The following is a 17,464-nucleotide window of genomic DNA, read 5'->3' as shown; positions in this document are numbered from 1 at the left end:
GCTAATACCCTAAAAATCACGTTCTGAACATATTGAGTGGCTTGGATCATCGTAAATTGATCGGAAAAGGGAAGTCCTTACCGTAATACAGTAAGAGTGCCCTTATAAGAAGATTTGTATATGTGTATATATATATCACATATAACACTTAAACCCCTTCACTAATACAACAACTCCCACAACTAACAAGTTATCCCACATTGACCCCACACATATCTATTCACATCATTCTTTAAGTCACATTTTGACAACCCAAACACATGTTAAACAATCATTTTGAGAAAACAATTATGAATCTCTACATGCTCCCTCTTTTGCTCAAAAGCAGAGCAATTCTTATCATTTGGATTGCAGAATTTTAAGAACAAAAGGTCTACTGACGCATTTTTTAAAACACAACTTCAAACACAATAATGCTACTTAGAACCGTTAGCTTTGTATCGAATTAGCAGTACCGATTCATGTGCATCTAACCGATTGCGGACACCGTTAGTTCTGAAATTGTGTTTTTAAATGCGTTTGCAACATTCCTCTTTTAAAATTTCAGAGGTGATCGATTTTTTTCTTCTTTTATGTTTTGGCGGGAAAATGATGCGAGTTCTACGTAAGTTTCAGAATCTCTCTTTCTCCGGTGAGTACGAAAATGGAAGGCAGTGAAAGCGAAGCGGTCTTCGATGCGCTAAACCTCAACCCCCAGCTTTTCATCAACGTGGCATTCAATTGTGTCCACGACATGGTCGATGATGCTTTCGACTGCTATCATCAGTGTTACGGCCCCTTTGGATGGAGGGGTGAGAAAGGAGAAGAAAGGGGAGTCTTCTCCATTAATGGTGAGAAAGGAGAAGAGAGGGGAGTGATTTCTCACTGTGCAACCCAAACAACCGTGAGAAATCAAACCCTCTCCGGCGACCAAGATCTGTAAACTCCGGCGACGAAGCTTTCTCCGGCGACGAAGCTTTCTCCGGCGACGATCTCCCAACACCGGCGACGAGCTAGCAACTCCGGCAACAAGCGAGCAACTCCGGCGTAGCCCGCATGCGCGCCTTCCTTTCCTTTCTCACCGAATCGCGCCACATCCGGCGCGATTCAGAAATGGGGTCTTGAGAGGTTTCGGTTTCTCTCCTTCCCCAACCCTTTCTCGCCTGATGGCTCTCCCAAACGTGGGAGAGAGTCGGATTCCTCACCCCCTCCTTTCTTCTCGCTCGAAATCACTCGTTCCAAAGGGAGTATTACTGCCCAGGAACGCCTCGGAGATGTTGAAAATCGAGGAAGGCACAGAAAGGTCCCAATATATAAGCGAAGTAAATCCAATCTCACGCCTCTTTTTTGATTTACTATTACTATTTCTTAAATTCATTGCTCTTGGTCTTTTTTTAGGGTTTGGGTGCTGTTCGATTCAGCATTCTAAAAGTCGGCCACCTAGGCCGATTAGTAATAGTAAATTAACACCTTAAGGACCAACACCTAAATTAGGCAGGCAGCTGAATCGTCGACGCCTAGACTGTCTAGGCGATAGGCAGCCGAGTAGTTGGCACATAGGCGCTAGCGCCCTTTTTCCACCCGACTACCGCCTAGCGATTTTGAGAACATTGGTTCGTTTTGCTCAAATAGATTAGGGCTGCCTTGTAAACTCTGCCATTTTGTTTGGCACTTCTGGTACAAATTCTACTTGCAGGGTATTGCTTACCTCCGGGAAATGGTGCACTCGGCGCTGGATAAGCCAATGGCACGGTGGGAGAACTATTGTCTGCGGCAATGTTTTGTTGTCCCAGAAGGATTCTCACTGCCCAAAGCTGTAAGTTTTTTTCTTTTTCTTTTTTTGGGAAAAAAAGAGTTTTGGAGTTAATTATCCATGTTTATCTTTCCATCTACATTTTTGTTTGTGTATTACTCGTGATGACATAAAAAACGGCTTTATTTCTGAATACTTGGTTATATAGTTTATAGAACTCGTATGTTATAGTGTCCACCTTTGGTTCACGTCTAATCTTGCACTAAACATGCATGCCATTGATGCCAAACATTTAGAGTTGGAGTTTTCGAGACGCTCTTTCAAAAGTGAGATCACCATGAATAGCTTTTCCCTTCCTTTCTACTAAATGATAAATATTGGTTTGTTGTGGTGCCATACAACTTGGTTTAACCCATGGCAGTTCTTAGCCATAGAGATAAGCAAGTGGGGCATTTGCCTTCTGTGTCCAAAGGCAATAGCTTTCTCGTACCTAATAACACGTGGTACTTTTGATTGGATAAAACGTTACTTATGTAATTGGGAGATTGGTACATCTGATCAGCCTGGTATTTTGACATGGACAATCAGCAAGGTTGGTGTACTTAAATTTAAGGGTCTACAGCAAAAAGACTTACCACAGGCGGTATAAATTGGCTGTTAGATTGGATCCAATAATGTATATTAAGCTATTGAACATAGATAACTCTTTGGGGTGGTGCCGAAGGGTGCCCATGTCGGTGGTTGGTGGTGGGTTTTGGCCACCCATGTCTCTCTCAATCTCTCTCAATTGGGGGACTGAGTCAACAGAAACGACAAAAGCAAAAGCTCGAATGGCTTGGAGTCTGTAACCAGCTCCAAAAGACTTTCGGGGCTAAAGCCTTTAGGGCAACCTTGTACCCTGTCAACTATCACACGTTTTAGTAGAGAACCTTTAAAAGAAAACAGTAGAAGTAGATGTTCTGCACCATTACAGTCTATCTGCCTATGCTGGAGCCATAGCATCAATGTACTTAAAGCTGAAACTTTCTGGTCTGAACCCGTGATCCAACTAGAACTCTCCCCACTGTATACAGTGTTGCCTTTCCTTGAAGACCTCAGATTTGAAGTTTTCTTGTCTTTATTTTCTTGTATTATCATGCTTTCTGGTGTGCTACTCATACTTTGTTTAAATAAAGCTCTTCTATAAGTACTCTTCTGTTTTGATCCTTTCTCATCATTGTTATATTCTCTAGATTAATCAGGTGTGGGGTGAGGGGCATGAGCGGGAAAGTGCCTAATTTTCAAAATTCATAGATTTGAGTTTGCCATCAGAGTGTTTATATGCCATTTGCTATTGGTATTATCAGTTATGGTACATGTGGATTTGAATATAAACAAGCATTTCAATAATTATCTGATTTGGTCCTAAAGGTTTTCACTTTTCATTCACCTGGTCCCATAAAAGGGGAGGGCTGGGGCATATGAATAGCTGAATTGATAGACTTTTGATTGACTGTAAGTAGCTGGAGCATTTTCGTGAATATTAGCCAGTGATATTGGCTTCTGGGATATAGGGATGTTTGCTTCTGGGATTCCTGAGCAATGCTCCATAATTTTTTCCCTCCTTCTTGAGATGTATATGATGCCCTTGTTTACTTTGACCAATTGTTTTCGTTGGGCGGTCGATATTGAATCTTAGTTACAACATCCTCCTATCAGATGATGAATCCACCTGATTTCACCTCAAAATTTCCTAGGAACCTCACTTCCATTGAGAAAGAACCATATTTTTCTGAACAAGGATTGAATATCTGAGGTACATGAATCCCAAAAAATCAAAAGAACTGCTACCAAGCGATAGAAAATATGGAATAACAATTAGATACTAAAAAATGGTAGTTTAACTCGCTCAAGTACGTAGTGTAAACATAATATTTATTTTTATATATCGAAAAAGTTGCAGTTGCAGCCAAATTCCTGCATTTATACCAGAGTGATTAGGTTATTATTTTACATTTTACGTATATATGCTCCTATAGATTAGATGGTCTCAGCATTAGATTCTCCTATATTCTCACACTATCCGCATCACTCCCGCTTTGTGCAACTAAGTATTGGATTATGCAGGTTATATGTCAACTTTTTCGCATAATTGATTTTCTTGCATGGCACTGATGGTATGGAGACATGTGTCGCTGTCAGGCTTTTTGTGCTCAATCAAAGTTATCAAACTGTTTGTGATTGTCCTTCAAAAAAAACTGACACTGTTTTTGCTTCGATATGCGATCATCTGTGGTATCCAGTAGTTTCCTTTGCATTGACTCTTGAGATATAATTTTTATAGCTAAAATGTCTCTTAAAAATGCTTTCTAGAATGAATTTGCTGGCGATAGTTCTATGGATCTTGATATTTCAAGTGATCAAGAGCTTGATGCACAGTTGGACTAACTGAGGAATCAGCTTGCATTGGTAAGAAGGATCCTGCAGTCTCCAATTGCTTCCTTTTTTTCTTCTTTTTTCTTGGATTAACTTCAAGTTTTAAACTTGAACCAGCTTGGAAAGGAGAATTCTGAGCTGGACAAAGAGCGTAGAGCACTGGAAAGACAGTCTCTTTTAAGTAATCGTTATGCTGGATCCGTGAATGAAGCATTGCAGTTATATGAGCAACACTCTGTGCACGACATGTTCCAAGGTAAATGAAGAAACAATTAATTCCCAATCCATATCATTCACTATCCCTACTCCCGATTGTGTTGAGACTCACGTTTTGATTGTTTTTGATGTTCTTGTCCTGATATTGAATCATGTCAATGCATCATATTTGATGCCACTTGTTAATTTTACTAATGTAGTTTGTTCTATAATCAGTTCTTTGAAAAATTGTGATGGACATGCTTCAATTGCCAACTGTAAGGGGGTCAGATTATGATATTTGCTGAGATGTTTCGCATTCTCCGAGATAAGGTTTATGTTAGAAACTTTCTTCTAGGCTGTCAGACCCTTTTATCCAAGACAGAAATCTTGTTTGATTAAACTTCTGAGCTGACTCTATTTTCTAGAATATGCTCCTGGACTGTACTATTGTGTTCGCTCTTCTAAGATAACCACGAACTAGGTTAATGTGCAAATACCAATTGGAATCATAGATTTCGTTGGTAATTATCACTCGCTTTCATGATTTTGAAAACCACTGGATAAGCATGGCAATTTGTGTTGGACTTTCTGTCTAGATTGTTTGTGAGAATGGTTGATAGTTTGTGTTGGATTTCTGCTATCAGTAAATGTGTTTATGCCTTAATGCTTCCGACAGAGTTGACCAAAACTGCATCAGAGCTCCGCAAGAAAATGGAGCAACAGAAAGCCAAGAAGTTGGAGCAGAGTGAATGCATTAGAAGAGAGAAGATGCATATTCCAACTAGAGAGCTTCCTACTAATCGTAGCAATGGTATTGTCATGACATCATAATACTCTTTTAGTGCAATACAGTGTTAATTAATTTGAAGGGAGGCAATGTACTTCACATTCAATAAATCAAACAATGCCTTATTTTTTCTTTCTCAGGCCTCTTCAAGGCGGCATTGGAAGAGCTTCAAGAAATTAATGCTACCATAAAGAATGTGTGAGTATTTTCTGTTGTGTTATCTGGCCCAATGCTGTAAAGGAGTCCTGAGTCTTTTCTATGAAACTAGTGTGAACGTAGCTCATAATCTATTGCATTTCTTTTCCCGTTTCTAGAAGTGAGGTTTACACTTCTTAGTATTGTCTGATTTGTTTCGTTTCACTTTTAAGTTCTAATTGACTAATGTTAAATAAACAGCGAGGAAATTAGAGAGAATTGCAAGAAAGGTTTTCATTTTTGTATGAAAAATATAGGGAGGCCTCATTCAAGAGGTTTGCTTCCGGCCTCCAAAACTTATGAGCCGGCCTTGCTAATATAGCAGCATTCCAAATATATAGCTATCAAAACAGACTTGTCAAATATGGAGAAATCACTTGAACGAATATATAATATAGCAACATCCCAGTAGCTTCTCTAATGGAAAAAATGTAATGACCAGACCCAACTAACCATGGATCCTCTTTTAGCCTATACACTTGGCCTTAAAGGTATACCTATGAAGGAACCATAGGTCTCGACCTGAACACGGAATCAATCTCCAGAGGATTAAACCACTTTCGGGCTCAAGTTTCTAGAGAAGCTGAACTTGGCTTGCAACAGCTTCAACCCGGACCCAACGCAAATTCCATCCAGTTTTGGAATCCTCACAAATCTAAAATATTTGAATTTGTCAAACACTGATTTTGTTGGGCAGATTCCAATGGAGTTCTTGCGCTTGACGAGGTTGGAGAAGCTTGATTTGTCTAAGTACAACCCAGCCTACGGCTATTTAAGTGGGATACCTGGAATCCAAACTGAAAACCCAAACTTATTCACACTTTTTCGCAACCTTTGTGGGCTGGTTTATCCCTTTTCAGGCGATCATGAGGAGGGGACAAGATTTAGCATTTGGCACTAAGTTGGCTATCCCTCTTTTGTATCATTTAGTTATTTTAGTTACTTGAATTGCGAGCATGTTATACTATATGATGTAAATGATCTCTTCTATTGACTAGGGCAAAAAAATGAATCGCGAGCATGTTATGATATGGCATGACATGTTACTTGTCTATTTATCCCTTTTCTAGTTGGCCTTAGCAAACCCGATGATTTGTAATAAACTGAGAGTGTACTATTTATCTGTGAGTGTTCAATTAATAAATAGAAGCTCTGATGATATTTTCAATAATGCTTTCGTGTTTTATTTCAAAATTTTGTTTCAATAATTTAATTCTGGACCAACTGGAATGCTTAGAGGGAGGTCCAGCCTACCATTTCTTTGAAAAAAAATTGTCTCGTTCGCCCATTCTGTCCCTAGATGGGCATTCATTGAATGGCTCATTTTCTGGGGCAGATTATCTACTAAGGACAGGCTGGAAAGTTGGGCCTGGCAGGTTAGTTATGGCATGCTGTCTTTGAAATGGCTAAGTGGAGTCCCATGAACATTTGTTTTTTGCTTGGCCATTTTCTTGTCAAGTTGAGCCATAAAGGGTTGTAATAACCTCATTGATGTTGGACATGACTCCAATGATCCACCAAGTCGACAATGGCATGCTAACAACTAACCTTCCTTTTTAAACACTCCATTTGATCTTTTTTATCAGCTTTTCACACTATGAGAGCTGACCTAGGACAAAGAGGGGAAAGTTATATAAACATGACAGTGACAGTGTAATACCGAGACTTGGAGCCTCTTGTTGTCTGGTTCTTCCATCATGTCCCTAGATGGGCATTCATTGAATGGCTCATTTTCTGGGGTAGATTATCTACTAATTAGGACAGGCCCCAGTTGGGGCTTGCAGGCAGATATGGCATGATGTCTTTGTAATGGCTAAGTGGAGTCCCATGAATTAACTTCTGTTTTTTTGCTTGCCCATTTTCTTGTCAAGTTCGGGGTTATTTCTTGGGTAAGAACAATGTTGCAAGGAATGTGCTTGGCCTAGCTGGGTAGAGAACTTGGGCTTTGTTGTCTTTGACTGCCTCTCTGTACTGGATTTGAATTTGGAGGGAGAGGGAATCTTCTGATTTTCCAGAATCAAAGCAGGGATGTTGGAGGATTGATCAATCAAATTAAGGAGGACGTTAGGGCTTGTATGTTCTCTTGGAGGTGCGTCAAGAAGAGTGACTCTTAACAGGCTGCTTGCCATCAGATGGAGGATTCCTTTTAGAATTTTTGCTGCTTACTGTTTTTTTTTTATAGATTTGTGAAGTACTAAGTATGGATAGTACTGCTGGCTTAGGCCTTGTTTTCCTTGATTGTTTGAACTTATTAAAATTGCACTTTACAAAAAAAAAAAAAAATTGCACCAAAACTGTGGTCAGAATGATCAAAAAAAGTATGAAAGACTAGGGCCAAAGACCATAAACTTCTTGTGGTACAGCAGTCAAAGTCTTCAAGCAATAGCCATTATTAATGTTCCCGCTTCCTCCCATTAACTACTATTGGCCGGAAAGCAAAAAGGAAGACCCAAGACGACTTCCTAAGTCTTGGTCTTTGAAGACGAATCACACAAATACACACATACTATATATCATATGTATGGGATCCCAGAGAAACTAACCACAGAACCATCAGAGAAACTAGCTAGCTAGTTTCCTACATGATCACTACATTCCTAACTATTGGATTTGGTCCACAATTTGAGGATAGAGCCCCTTGCTACCATTACAGGAGTTGTAAGCTTGTTGCACGGAGACGGTGTGGGAGCGGGAGCGGGAGCGGAAGTAGAAAAGAGAAAATATAGAAGAATCAAGCGGTGTGGTGTATAAACTGTTTTCGTTTGTGATATTTCGAATGCCATATTTAGTTTTCTAGTCTCTGGTTCGTTTGTGACATTGGGCTCTCTCTCTCTCTCTCTGGTTCAATTTACTACCAGATATCTAGTTCTTTGTGGAGCAACACATCTTATTAACTTATGGAGTTCTTGTGCAGGTCGGCACGTTAGCTGGAAGAATGTGCATTGTGGGTGGCCACACGTACTGGACTAGAGCTTCAACTTAGAACAATATACTTAAAAGTACTCTTGTGTTTCTTTTTTTGCGACGTGAGCAATGGGAATGAAAATCTGTTTCGGTTAAAGCTCCCAAATGTCATAGGTTTAGCAATTTTGGGATTCGGTTGCACTTTTATAATTCCGAGGCTTGTGAAATTGAAGCTCTGTAATTTACCAAATCGAACCAGTTGGCTCTTGTGAGTTTTTGCCCCATATTTGGCTCTTGTGAATGGGAATGATTTTTTTTTTTTTTTTGTGGTTTACATCTAAGTTTGGAAACTTGATACTTGATCTGGAAAACAGGGACTTTTGTTTCTTTTTTGCGACGGGGGGATTGGGAATGAAAATCTGTTTCGGTTAAGTTTTGAAATTTCACAGGTTTTAGCAATTTTAGGATTTGGTTACACTTATATAATTTTGAGGCTTGTGAAATTGAAGCTTTGTAATTTCCCAAATCAAACCAGTTGGCACTTGTAATTTTTTGCCCCTTATTAAAATTACCCCTTATTTGAACAAGGAGTGGGAATGAAAATCTCTCCTTCCTTGTTTTCATTTCGTGTTTTGCCGCCTCCATTTTTAACTTGGGGGTCCTCCATAACTTGTGGGTCCATTTTTAATTGGTAATGCATGGTACAAGATGTTGAAAATGAACACACTTTGAGACAGATTTGTGAAAAGCAGCAACATGTAAATCGCAGAATACAATCTCTTTTAACATGAAATAAATGCAGATTTCCTATAACACTTCAAGAAGCACAACCACCACCATTACTACTCAAATTCTCCATTTTCTTGTGATTCAAACTAATCTCCAGCCAAGAAACAAACACAGATTAATCATTTGCTAGAATGAAAGTTAACTCGAAATTAAAAAAACTACAAATCGACAGATGAGTTACTTCTAAAAAACTACAAATCAACAGTATAACAATTGTTTTTTCTCTTTCAAAAAAAGCCCTAACTCAAAGTTAAAAAAACTACAGATCGACAGATGAGTTTTTTCTAAAATACCAATTTTCTTAAAAAACGAAACCCTAACTTGAAGTAAGAAAAAACCCCTAAAGAACGAAATAAAAAACCCTAACTCGAAATTAAAAATTACAGATCGACAGATCGAGAAAGAGAGAGAGGAGGAGGAAGAGGAGTTACCTTATTCGATATTTTCATCGTTGATAAAACAGAAGAAAAGATGAAATTTGCTTTGTGCTCGCACTCTCAATCAACACTCTCTAATCTCGCTTTCACGAAGTTTAGTAGTTTGGATGTATTTCGAAGCCGTTTCTACACTCGTGCTCCCACTCTCACACGCGCACGCGAGTGATGGGACTTATTCCTATTGCCTTTTTGTTACTTCCGAAAATCTCATCTTCCATAATTAATGTTACACTTTTATGCATGAATTGTTATTAGCATTAATCATTCAGCAAGGTTTTCACACACTAATTTATGTATCCAACAACGTTTTAGAAAATCATCCCAACTTAATATGGAAAAAGTAAAGCACAAAAGTGACGAAGTCGGCCCGACTAGATAAGCGGCTTCATGTTGGATTATATTTTTCTGTCATGAATTCCGCTTTTATTTTTGCAATGTGTGCTAGGGGTTTCAAAATGAAATGAATTCATCTTTATCAGCACCTTTTTTTTTTTTTGCTTGGCTATGATCATTCACCATTAGTGTGAAAACAAATGTAATTTTGTCGTATATTATTTGGCAGATGGGGCTGGTTTTGGAGATCAACAGAACTTCTAAGCTGTTCGGTCATTCGTTGGACAAGAGAGATACTGATTGATGGGATAAAGACATACATGGATTAGTACAATTCTTGGTAGCATTATATTTAGTATTTCAAGAGATAGATAGAGCTACTAGGTCTGATTTTTTGATTGCTCCCCATCCAGGGAACAGAATATGGAATAGAGTACCATATATTTTCCGGGAGCACATACACAAATGGAATCTGTTTATTGTATAGCCCAAAATGGATTTAATCGAAATCTCCCCCTGGACGTACTACTTTTATTTTTTTTCTTAACATATGGTTGCTCCTCTTCCACCGGTCCCAATTTCGATACATTGGACTAGATGGTTGGGAGAGGAGGGTTCAATTTAACTTACACTTTTGTGGGGGTCTAATGACAGAGCCCGCTACATGGTGACAGAACAATATATCCTCCCGATCGAGTCTGGCTTAAGTCCAAACATTCTAGATTGGATGAGTTCCCCTGTTGATCGGAGGTTGCTATGCTGATTCCAATTCAGCCCACCTTTCTACTGGAGGGGGAAAAAATTACAGAGATACATCCTTTACAAAATCGTCATCGTTTATATATGTTTTGACAAATAAATAACTAACGTCATTGTTGTTCTAAGATATCCCAAGTCTCACGGGCTCTGAGTCTTGCTATTCGCAGGGAAGATTTGAAGGGAACCACGCAAGGAAAAATGCATTTGGGTTCATTCTGGGTTCCACAAAAATCTAGAAAAATATTCATAAATTTTAGAATATTATTTTATGGGGCCTTATAAAAAATCTGCTCCAACGGATATCGATAAGTATTACTTTTGGATGCGTAGGGGCAAACTGAGCAGTTTTGCCCTGCGAATCCAAAAGTAATACTTACCGATATCCGTTGGAGTTGGTTTTTTACAGGAGCCCATAAAATAATATTCAAAAATTTATGAATATTTTTTTAGATTTTTGTGGGACCCAGAATGGGCCCAAACACATTTTTCCTTAAGTGATTCCTTGCTCAGTTCGCCCCTACGAATCCAAAAGTAATACTTATCGATATCCGTTGGAGCAGATTTTTTATAGGGCCCCATAAAATAATATTCTAAAATTTATGGATATTTTTCTAGATTTTTGTGGGACTCGGAATGAACCCAAACGCGTTTTTCTTTGCGTGGTTCCCTGCAAATCTTCCTTGAAAATAGCAAGACTCGACTTTTTATGTACACGAAATTGTAATCCCCTTTCCTGCCATATCAGAAAGTACCAATTTTATCTTCATTTCTCTGCTTACAACGAGAGTAAGTTCTGTGTTCCAAAGAATAGTTGGTGTAAGATTGTTTCGGATGATGAAGGGAGGAACCAAATTATACAGTAAGAAAGTGGGAGAAACTTTTCAAATACTAGTGTAATGCACGTGCTTCGCACTTTTTCGCGTGCTCATTTGTTGATTTGTTATTTGCAAGTTTTTTTTTGTTCTCGTAGTGGTTCTTAATAGTGAAATATTGAGGTGTTATTGTAGGAGAAATTATGTTAATTTCTTTTATGATCTTACGCTTCTAAGAAGAGGAAGTCAGAAGCAAGTAAGAAAAGAAAACATTTTACAATTCGTGGCTTTGTTTTGGTAGAAGTAGCACATCGTAGTATCTGATATCAGCTATGACTTCAATGATGTCTTAGCAAGCAGTAGTTGGTAGACATGTGTTGCAAATAATGCAGGGGCATCATTCACTCCATCACCCACAATGGCTGTTGGAGCTTCTTTCTAAAAGTTGGATATGATTTGTGCCTTGTCTTTGGGAGATAGACCGTCATGCACTACGCCCTTAGCACCCGCTAGCTGTTCAAAAAAATTCATCTCCTCTCTTAGCAATTTATAATAAAAACACGAAGAAAAATCAATGTTTGGAAGCAGCAATGCAGTCAGGAATATTTTGTTCAGAGTTAACAACTATTAAATCAATCTAAATGGCGGCATATATGCTATTTTGGAGGATATAACCTGAAATAAAAATTAAAATATGTAGACCAAAGTGCAGTTTTAGAAAAATTTGTGGGGACGTTGTCCCCCCTAGTGGCTTACTGCAATTTGCCACTGCTTGCAAAATACTAACTTGTATGCCAGCCAAAATTTGAAATTTCAAGGCTGACCCTTCACCTGTTTTTGTGCTTCTATGGCTGCCTCCTGGCTATCTCAGGTCATCATTACAATTTTGATGTTCATTGACTTTAGCTCGTTGATCGCTTCTCTTACACCAGTTCGACAACTATCAGAGAGGCTAAAAATTCCAGCTGGAGCCGCTCCCAAGAATATGTAACCAACGGACTTTCCTTCACCACAGTGGCCTATGCTTGGAGCTGAAAATAGTTTGAAATGAGTCTGATGATAAGGTCGAATAGGACAAAGAAAAAGACCCAGCCGCAAATGCAGTAGGATTGGAGTCCACCAACAATTTCATGTTAAAAATAGAGCAAATTTCACTTTGATTGCCTATGCGCTTTGGTCCACAAAACATGCAGCATTATGTGCTAGTTTCAAAATGTTGGGAAGGTAATCCTCCTTGAGCACTAATCACAACGGGGCAATCGAAGTTTACCCCTCAAAATAAAATACTCCCCCAGAGATAACGCTTTCAATTGCATTATTGTAAATCTTGTTGTTTCAGAATAAGATTGAAAAGTATGGGTGAAGCTCTTCACTTGTCACACACCTGGCTCTCAATGCAATTTTTTGGTTTCCAACGTAGACATCCTTCCCATCAATTTTCCCATGAACCCCTTCTCCTCGAAAATTTTCAAATTCTTCCACTCTTTCAGGTTTCACCTTGATGGAAAGCGTCTGTGCATAGTCAATAAGTGCAGCCACCATTGGATGACTTGATTTGCTTTCGATGCCTGAAACCCTTCAAAATAACAGATATGTTAGATTTTAGCATCCAGTAATGCATTACAAACTTTGTGACAGTCTGAAGTCCGAATTATTTCCTTTCTCAAAACTACAGGGTATCCTTTTTCCTTTTTGGCTATAATCTATTTAATGAAGTACTAATAGTAATTACCAGTAAAGCAGTGTGTTCAGTGTAACTTCATTGGACACCGAATGAAAATTTGTGACCACGAATTCTCCTCTTGTAATTGTACCAGTTTTGTCGAAAGCCAAGATCTTTATCTTAGAGAGAGTTTCGAGATACTCTCCCCCTTTGATTAAAGCCCAAAGGTTGCTGGCTTTGAAAGTGTGCAGAAAGTGGCTATTGGTGTGGAGAGGATAAGTGAACATGGATAGGCACTTACCAGAACCACCAATGCCAAGTGAAGCCAATGCCTTTTATTGTCAAATCTTAGAACAAATAGAACTGCCGCCAGACCAGCTGATACAATAATGACGGCTGCAATGCAATACAAGAAATTGCCCCAAAAAAAATCACAAAAAGAAACAGAGAAAATACTGGATGCACTCAAAGAAAGAAGATGATCATAAACCAGAGAGAAGAATATGGATTACAAACAGCTTGGAAAAAGGACAGGTAAAACGAAAACATGCCCAATTTGGTACCTTTCTTTGAATACAGGTTTGCAGAACAGGTTTCGGAACTACTTTTTAAAACAAAAATCCCAATATCTTTTGATCTTATGTATTTGAAAAATTCTAACATTCGCCTGGGAAAAAGGTTAGAAGCTGTTTGCCAAACAAGTTAACAAAAAGGATCCTTTATTCAAGCTCTTTGGCACTCTGTTATTTCTCTCCTCAGTTCCATCCGAAGCCATACCAGTATTTCCAGAAACAAACAGATTCATAAGCACTATCTAAGAATACTTGAGCAAATCAACCAATATTTCTGCATAGCTTAATAGAATTGTATGCTCTTAAGCAGAAATTTACCAAGGCACTTCACAAAGCAAGCTCTGCTAGAGTACTTTTTATACCACAAAAGACAGCAGGCCATGGCTTTATTACTTACTGTAAAGCACAGACAAAGTTCTGGTTAATATACATCAATCCCCAAACAAAATACGCATAGACAAGTTCTACATGAGTGAGCATTGTTTGCCAAAATACATTTCCAGAGTACTATGCATTTTCATTTCTCTACAGAGAGAGAGAAAGAGAGGACATAGTCGCAGAAAAGGTTCAGCTTGCATATGTGATTGGAAACTTACAGGGTTCAATCTTCAATCCCAGGGGAACCCCCTCCTTACATACGACTTACCTCATCCAGTAATTTTGAACCCGGGATTTGGCAACTGCCCAAATAAGTTGGGTCCTACTAAATTGAGCAAAAGAAGTGATTGGTGTATTTCGCCAACAATGGGAATTCACTGACGATGGAAGATTGGGCAATGTACTGAGATCACATGAATCGAAAAGGCCATCATATCCCAATGAGAATTCATCTATGGCCTCTCCATTGCTATAATCCAAGTCCTGATGAGAAGATATGTCTTCAATGTTTTTCATATCTTTCAGTAACAAGGCATGACCATGAGAATTTTCGGAAACCGGTGACTTTCCATAGGGTGGAAAGAAAGTAATATTGGATTCAGGTGATGGGAGGCATCTTTGGGTAGAGAACTGGGATTTTGACGCATCCTTTTGATGGCTAGATGGTTAAAGTAGGAATGACGTTAGAATTTATCTAGTAGATACAAAATAATCAAGGAACCAGATTGAGAGCAATCTTACTCAGAGAACTGGAATGATGGTGTCAGAAGTGTCAAGTTGTGAGGATCACACATCTCAGTCTGCAATAAACCATCTTGGCTTGCAAACATCTCCAGCTTATCCTCAAATGAGCTTTCGAGTCTGAACACATTCTCAGTCATGCCATAGTCTGGAAAAGAAAAAATTTCAAAAACAAATTGATAGAATCCTGTATGAACAAAAGGAAAATTTTGAAATAATTTTCAACAAGGATAAACTTACAGCAGAAATGCGTGTGAATTTAATTCTTAGTTGAATACATTATTGGGAGTTAGTTCAAAAGATCCTAGGAGTCTCCAAGGCATTGTGTGAATTTACGAATGAGATTGAAATACTCCCAAAAAATGGGCTTGGGGTGTGTTTGGCCTGGGCTCGGGCTATTAAGCCCGTAAGACTGTGGGCTATTCTGTGTAATTCACCTTTGGAGTCTCCAGCTGCTACACAGAATAGCCCACAGTCTTACGGGCTTAATAGCCCGAGCCCAGGCCGAACACACCCCAAGCCCATTTTTTGGGAGTATTTCGATCTCATTCATTTTTCCAATAGGGAGATGATAGTCTTCTTACTAAAAAAAAATAAAAAATAGACAAGTTACGATGTCTCTAACTTTCCTGCACCGACTAGAATGGGTATTTTTTGATTGGACAAACATTGAATGGGGATCGATTATTCTTCGACTCTGGCATCTCTGCGATTTATCCCGCTCTGTCAATGCCCCCACAAATACATGAGCAGATTGAGGACTACATATAACAGTAAAGATTGAGGTACAGCAGTGGGGGTACAGCAGCCCCGTACAGATGGGTTTTGCGCCCATCTCGGATCCCGCAAAGATGATCGGAGCCGCTCATTTTGTTCAAAACATATTGTTTACGTTCCCTGAAGCAAAGTTGGATGATTCGTAAACGCCTTTTCCGATATCGGATTGAGATGATTTTTTACAGGGACCGTAAACAATATGTTTTGAATAAAATGAGCGGCTCCGATCATCTTTGCGGGACCCGAGATGGGCGCAAAACCCATCTGTACGGGGCTGCTGTACCCCCACTGCTGTACCATTAGCAGCTCTCTACATATAATGGTATATGGTCCAAAATTGTTCACTATTTAAGACAATTCATTTTCCTTATATAAATGGCCTAAATGGTTTTCTGATATTTCTAGTGGGGAAACAAGTGATATTTTGGCATTAGTCTGGAGACAAAAAAATATAGTGTGAGGTCATCCTAAATCTGACTCCGACGCGCCCCATTGCCATCCCTAAAAATATTTTACGCTCAAATAAACGGAGCTTTATCTTTTAAATCTTCGCCTACACTATAATGGACTTTTCACTTTCTGGTCAAATTTGTTTTCATGGTTTTTCTCCGTCGGATAAACCAAAACAATTTTATTACAATCAATAAAAAGTTCCATTTTCTTTATTAAAGACGGAAATCAAAGTTCGTATAATTTTTTTCGCTTTCAGCCATTAGTGATTTTCTTTAAAAGTTTGGACTGTGTACCCAAATAATTTCAATCTAGGGAAAGTCTTCAATACACACCCTTTTAAGGTGTGTACTATATGCACCTATTTGTGTGGTTCATATTGTGCCACCTCATAAAAAATTCCTTGTAGGACCGGTCATTCATAACATTTTATTTCGTATCGTAACTTTTATACTAAAAATTCGTAACTTTTTATCAATATGATTCGTAACTTTTTAGCAATAGATTCATAACATTTTGAGAATCATAACATTTTAGTGTGTTTTAATAAGGATGCATATGATACACACCCAAATAAGGGGTGTGTGTTGTAGCACTTCCCTTTTAATCTATATAACAAAGACGACCACAAAAGTATTTACTTTTTCGCAGGTTATTAAAGAACTTGCTTTTTATAATTTAATTCATATCATAAAATAACCTATTTAAAATAAAGAACTTGTTTTTTCATCGGTTCTAAACAAATTCATAAGGTAGACAATTTTCAAAAGGATATTGATTTTTGAGTTCCAAAAATTACTACAAGCGCCCTAACAAGTGGAGTGCTAAATTCGATTCCTAATAGAGATTGATTTTGGCACTCTACTTTTGGAGAGCTGACAATAAATTTTAGAGTGCCAAAATCGAAATCTTCAAAATTGACTGAAAGGTTGATAGAGCATCCTAGAAACTAGAAAGCATAGAGAGCTCCACTAAAAACGTTGAACAGAGTGGATGATTCAACAATATAGTTTGGGAATGTTTTGGAAGACTGAATGTTAGCCCTTAGATCAAATAATACATCTAGTCATATACCGAAGAGATCGAAGACTATATATGGTCATGCCGATTGAAGAGTTTTCACTACATATTCATTTTTCTTCTCTTGGGTTGTTGTGTTGTCCTAGTTGGCTCGGATCATCTGTCCGGGGTTCGGAGTCGGCCCTGCGTGCTGTTGATACGTAAGATTGGTCTCTCCGGCCAGTAGCTGTAGCAATTTTGATTTTTTTTTTTTTTTCTGTTGATCAATCCCTCTAAATCATTAGAGATCATTATCTTGATTTTTAACACACATTACTCTCCACTACCAAAGCAAAACCCTAACCCATTACTGAGCTCTCCAATGAGAGATCCAAGAATGGCAGAGGGTGCGATTTGGAAATGCTTCCCTTACAATGCCTAGTTCAGAACCAACAAGCAAAAGACACTGATAATTCTAAGAGAATTCACCTTATAAATTGGCACAAAGTCCGTAAATGTAAAG

General features: G+C 38.5%; 2 pseudogenes; one reads left to right on the top strand and one right to left on the bottom strand.

Moving 5' to 3' along the window:
* Positions 1 to 433: 433 nt before the first annotated feature.
* Positions 434 to 7,965, top strand: LOC131304000 (protein MIS12 homolog; annotated as a pseudogene).
* Positions 7,966 to 11,435: 3,470 nt separating this feature from the next.
* LOC131303992 (cadmium/zinc-transporting ATPase HMA2-like) lies at positions 11,436 to 15,007 on the bottom strand (annotated as a pseudogene).
* Between the last annotated feature and the right edge of the window lie 2,457 nt (positions 15,008 to 17,464).

The sequence above is a fragment of the Rhododendron vialii genome, chromosome 1a (genome assembly GCF_030253575.1).
Source record: "Rhododendron vialii isolate Sample 1 chromosome 1a, ASM3025357v1".
Lineage (NCBI taxonomy): Eukaryota > Viridiplantae > Streptophyta > Magnoliopsida > Ericales > Ericaceae > Rhododendron > Rhododendron vialii.
This window is presented reverse-complemented; position numbering and strand designations above follow the sequence as displayed.